The following is a 6,264-nucleotide window of genomic DNA, read 5'->3' on the forward strand; positions in this document are numbered from 1 at the left end:
AGTTGGGTGTCATTCTAATTTCACAAAGCACAGACGGTAACAGGTCAACCCAGTTCTTACCTGTATATATCATGGCTTTGGTCAACCCAGTTCTTACCTGTATATATCATGGCTTTGGTCAACCTATCTTTGATTGTTCTGTTCATCCTTTCTACCACACCAGAACTTTGGGGATGGTAGGGGATGTGAAATTTCCAATCAATGCTTAAAAATTTACACAATTTTTGTGTCACTTTGGAGACAAAGGGCGTGCCATTATCACTGTCAATAGATGTTGGAATACCATATCTAGGAATGATTTCTTTAGCCAGAATTTTAACTACTATTGTTGCATTTTCTTTTGAGCATGGAAATGCTTCTACCCATTTAGAAAATCTGTCCACAATTACAAGCATGTATTTAAGATTTCTGACAGGTGGCATGTGTGTAAAGTCAATTTGTAAACATTGAAATGGTGCAATAGGCATGGGCAAGGCATCATGTTTAACATGTTGTCCTTGTGTAATGGTGCGAGCACAGATCAAACAGGAATCTAATAGAACAAGTGTAGCCTCTTTGATATTGCGAATGCATGATCTGTCCTCGATCATACGGATTACCCCCCGTTTTGCGACATGTGAAATACCATGAAAATATCGCACTAATAACGGGAGGACAGATGCTGGAAGAGCTATACGGCCAGTCTCATCCCGAATTAGCATATCGTTGCCAGGTGAACACTTACGGGAGGACCAAAAATGTAGATCTTCGGGTGATGAATGGGTTTGCAAGAAGGCTATATCAGATGACAAACTTGGGACGGAGTCAGAGAGAATACTGTATCCCTACAAACCTGTGGGGACAAGGCAGTTGGAGGAGTAGGGAGGCGGTGTAAGAGTATAGCCGGAGTGTTGGGTGTTGATATTGGTTTAATAGTTAGATTATGTGTGGCACAAAGAATAGCTTCGTATCCTGAACGACGTTGAGCTGTCATGTGCTGTGTTTGAATATTATTAAGAATCGTTATAACTTGGTGAGAAGAGTGTAATACTAAGGGGTACGAGAGAACAATCTTTTCAGCATCCATGACAATGAGAGCAGAGGCAGCCACTGCTCGCAGACAAGCAGGAAGTCCTGATGCTACAGGATCTAGGGTTTTAGATAAGTATGCAACTGGCCGATAAGACCCGCCGTGATCTTGGGCTAAGACCCCTGCTGCGACCCCCCCCGCCTTCAGAGACATATAGGTGAAATGGCTTGCCATAATCAGGTAGACCCAATGCCGGAGCTGAACTTAGAGATTGCTTGAGGTAACAAAAAGAGTCCTTCATCTCAGATGTCCATGTGATTTTGTCTGGTTGAGTGGAGGAGCATGACTGTCGCAATATCTTGTCATAGTAGGAACAGTCAGGAATGAACTGCCTACAATAGTTTATAAGTCCAAGAAAGCTCATCATTGCTTGCTTCGTGGCAGGTGGACGAATCTCGACAACAGATTGAATGCGATCAGCAGATAATGTTCTTTGTCCCTGGGCGATTGTGAATCCCAGATAGGAGACCTGCAGTAAGCAAAATTGAAGCTTAGTGAGTGAAGCCTTGAATCCAACATCAGCCAGATGTGTCAGCATGCGCAGTGAATGTTTGCGACATAAGTCCTCAGTTTCAGCTGAGAGGAGGATGTCGTCCGCGTATAACAGAAGGCGGACGTTCTCAGGCAGGGTCAGGGAAGCCATGGCATCTCTTACAACAAAGGAAAACACAGCTGGAGAGTCTATGAACCCTTGAGGAAGACGAGTCCAGGTCAGTTGTTGGTTTTTGAAGGTGAAAACGAATATAGGCTGCGTCTGCTCACTGACAGGGACACTGAAAAAGGCAGAACACAAATCAACTACTGTAAAATATGAATGATTTGGAGGTATTGACGTCAAGATGGATGGGACGTCTGGAACAATAGGACTGGCAGGAATTACAATATCATTAATTTTGCACAAATCTTGGGTAAATCTCCATCCTTTTCCACCTGCCTTTTGTATAGGATTAACAGGTGTATTGTATGGAGATTGGGTAGGAACTAGGACACCTTGTTGTATTAATGACAAAATCACTTTCTCAATGCCAGCCTCTTTATCTGGTGAAAGAGGGTATTGTTTACAATACACAGGTGTCAGTGTTTTAAGTTTTGCTGTGTATGGTGTAGTGCAAACTGTGCCCACTTCATTATCATGAGTAGACCACAACCTCGGAGGTACAGAAGACAAGTAGGATGGGATGACAATAGATTCATCAGTAAAATCAACCTGTGGGATCACATCAGAGAACATAGTCAGATTATTAGGGGTCTTCAAAACAGTTTTGCCCTCTGCAAAAGATATAGAACAGCCTAATTTAGACAGTACATCTCGGCCTAGTAAATTGAACGGGGATGAGGGTATCACAACAAATCGATGACGGAAATGCAAATTTGGATCATCTGGGCTAGTTACAGGAAGTTGAAAAGTTTTAGGGCATGAAATTGGGACCCCATCAATCCCTATGGGCGAAATTTCCATTGTGTTTTAACATGTGTAGGCCTGGTTGGGCCCATATTACCTGATGGGGTGGTCTGATGCATTTGGTGAGCCTGTAAAGTAGAAGAGATATACCCATTTTCCATATCGTTCTTTTTTTGTCTACAGTCACGTGCCCAATGTCCTTCTGCCTTGCAATAATTGCATATTGTTTGTTTGCATTGCCGTTCCCAGTGCTCTAGTTTATTACAGCGTTTGCATATAATGGTGTGGCATTTACCAGGTTTCTTTGAACCATTAGCACTTATTGTAGGTAACGTGTGATTAGGTTTTCCTCTGAGCGAGGCAATAAAATTGCTTCTAACATCCAGATCACATACCATCCTTCCCATGAGTTGTATGGCAGGTTAGGGTCCGGTCCCTGCTAGAGAAATTTTAAGAGATTTAGCAGAATTACGGTCTATTATTAACAAAGAAAGTCCCTGTGTAAAAACATGCAGTTTAAAAATTTTTTTAATACATTTTAATTCCTAAAACCTACTCCTGTCGAATAGGTGACACAAAAGGTTGAATAAAATTCCAAATCCTTAATTATACATCCAATCATTAGGAGTAAGAGACTGTTTGGAACGACCATTACCCATTTTGTTAGTAAGTTACAGTTAGTAAACAAACCAAGCTTATCGAAGTTAAGCGGACACTTTAAGCTTTTTTTTTTTTTTTTAATTACGGGTGGTGTGACGTTCAAACAGAGTGTATCAGAATCTATTTAAAACTGAAGAATACTGCAATTTATAAGTGTATTATCAAAATGTGCAATATCTCCGCGTTCCTGATAACACTATCAGGAATATGGATTCTATTTCAAATCTCACGTGCCTCTACACCTTTGGAGATTATTCACACATTTATCAAATACCAATATAGTGAATTAATAAGGCATTCGGCCAATCTACCCTGTTTCTGAGAACACTCTCAGAAAAATTAACCTCAGGTGCGCCGGGCTGAGTCCACACGCCTCTACGTCAGGGAGACAATAAAACTCACACACCTTCCACGTGTATAACTGCAACTGCACGCCGCTCCCTGTTCCAAAGAACACTCTAAGGAATATGGCTATAACCAATTAATTTATTTATTTTCTAGCCACGCGCCTCTAAGCCAGGGCCAGCTTATACACAAAGTGCACGCTACAAATGCCTCACTAAATTACTAATATTGTAATGCATAAATTACGTCAACAACAGAAGTTAGTGAACGTAAAACTTTTTAAAACACACCCGAAGTAGCGCGTCTCCTCTAACGGGACGCGGTTTGATGACGTAGGTACTCGCGACGACAGCGCTGTGTATGTTTTTAGCTTATTGCTAACAACACCGGTTCAGTTTCAGTTAAACACCTAGTTTTATCTATGTCTTTCAATTAACCACAATCGCTACAGCCGCTGTAATTTTAATCAATAAATCAACACGAGTAATGCCAAAAACAATGCGAGACAAAAACAAATTAACACGCATAAAGTATCTTTTTTCCAAAATATACTCCAAATATACGCCAATTTACTACGTAAAATGAACTATTGGTTTAAAAACTTTTCTGACCAAGAAAGGAAGTACAATAGCAAAAATAATGCTTAACTTACCTTCCTGGAGAGAAAAGGTTAGACGAGCCCCCAGATTGTAAAGTTTTCCTAAAGTTACGTAGTAGAAGAGGCGAGTTGCTCGGTCTGTCCGCTGTGCTTCGGTAAGCTTCTCTGGCGCCAGGAGAGACTCAGTCAAACACACACACACGTATTCTGTCAAAAAGGTCTCTTTTTATTAACAGCAAAAGATGGGGTTTATATATGTTTGACCAAACGCCTGTGCCATAGACATATGTTACTACAAAGAACATGAACCATTGTAAATGTCCTGGTGAGATCCTGAAGAATCAAAGGAGAGGAAGATAGAGAGGTGTCCGTCCAGAGACAGATCACAAGATGTTGGCTCGAGTTAGGGGGAGAGGGGGAGAGAGAGAGAGGGGGAGAGAGACATGAGAGAATGGGAAGGTGAGCGTGGGAGCGTTCACACCTTAAGAAGCAGATGCAAGAGGAGACAGGAAGATAGCAACAGGAAAGATTTAACACGTTAATATCAGATCTATGAGGAAGAGAGCAAGAGAGTAGAAATAACTCCTTTATATATAAAATAATTCTAACATGTAGTCACCCCCAGGCCTGATTACTGCCACACCTGTTTCAATCAAGAAATCACTTAAATAGGAGCTACCTGACACAGAGAAGTAGACCAAAAGCACCTCAAAAGCTAGACATCATGCCAAGATCCAAAGAAATTCAGGAACAAATGAGAACAAAAGTAATTGAGATCTATCAGTCTGGTAAAGGTTATAAAGCCATTTCTAAAGCTTTGGGACTCCAGCGAACCACAGTGAGAGCCATTATCCACAAATGGCAAAAACATGGAACAGTGGTGAACCTTCCCAGGAGTGGCCGGCCGACCAAAATTACCCCAAGAGCGCAGAGACAACTCATTCGAGAGGCCACAAAAGACCCCAGGACAACATCTAAAGAACTGCAGGCCTCACTTGCCTCAATTAAGGTCAGTGTTCACGACTCCACCATAAGAAAGAGACTGGGCAAAAACGGCCTGCATGGCAGATTTCCAAGGCGCAAACCACTTTTAAGCAAAAAGAACATTAAGGCTCGTCTCAATTTTGCTAAAAAACATCTCAATTATGCCAAGACTTTTGGGAAAATACCTTGTGGACCAACGAGACAAAAGTTGAACTTTTTGGAAGGTGCGTGTTACATCAGGCGTAAAAGTAACACAGCATTTCAAAAAAAGAACATCATACCAACAGTAAAAAATGGTGGTGGTAGTGTGATGGTCTGGGGTTGTTTTGCTGCTTCAGGACCTGGAAGGCTTGCTGTGATAGATGGAACCATGTCTACCATGTTCTACTGTCTACCAAAAAATCCTGAAGGAGAATGTACGGCCATCTGTTCGTCAACTCAAGCTGAAGCGATCTTGGGTGCTGCAGCAGGACAATAACCCAAAACACACCAGCAAATCCACCTCTGATTGGCTGAAGAAAAACAAAATGAAGACTTTGGAGTGGCCTAGTCAAAGTCCTGACCAGAATTCTATCGAGATGTTGTGGCATGACCTTAAAAAGGCGGTTCATGCTAGAAAACCCTCAAATAAAGCTGAATTACAACAATTCTGCAAAGATGAGTGGGCCAAAATTCCTCCAGAGCGCTGTAAAAGACTCGTTGCAAGTTATCGCAAACGCTTGATTGCAGTTATTGCTGCTAAGGGTGGCCCAACCAGTTATTAGGTTCAGGGGGCAATTACTTTTTCACACAGGGCCATATAGGTTTGGATTTTTTTCTCTCTAAATAATAAAAACCATCATTTAAAAACTGCATTTTGTGTTTACTTGTGTTATCTTTGACTAATAGTTAAATGTGTTTGATCAGAAACATTTTGTGTGACGAACATGCAAAAGAATAAGAAATCAGGAAGGGGCAAATAGTTTTTCACACCCCTGTATATATATATATATATATATATATATATATATATATACACACACACAAAACTATATATATTATATATATTTGTATTATTTTGTAGTTTATCATCATAACGGTTACATATATTTTCCTAGTTTGTAATCATTTTATGACAAAGTATTAAATACATTTCAGGAGATATAAATGTGTTTTCTTAATATTGGCAATGATGAAAAGAGTCTAATTTAATTTCCAATTTTCAAC

The sequence above is a fragment of the Clarias gariepinus genome, chromosome 4 (assembly GCF_024256425.1).
Source record: "Clarias gariepinus isolate MV-2021 ecotype Netherlands chromosome 4, CGAR_prim_01v2, whole genome shotgun sequence".
Taxonomy (NCBI): Eukaryota; Metazoa; Chordata; class Actinopteri; order Siluriformes; family Clariidae; genus Clarias; species Clarias gariepinus.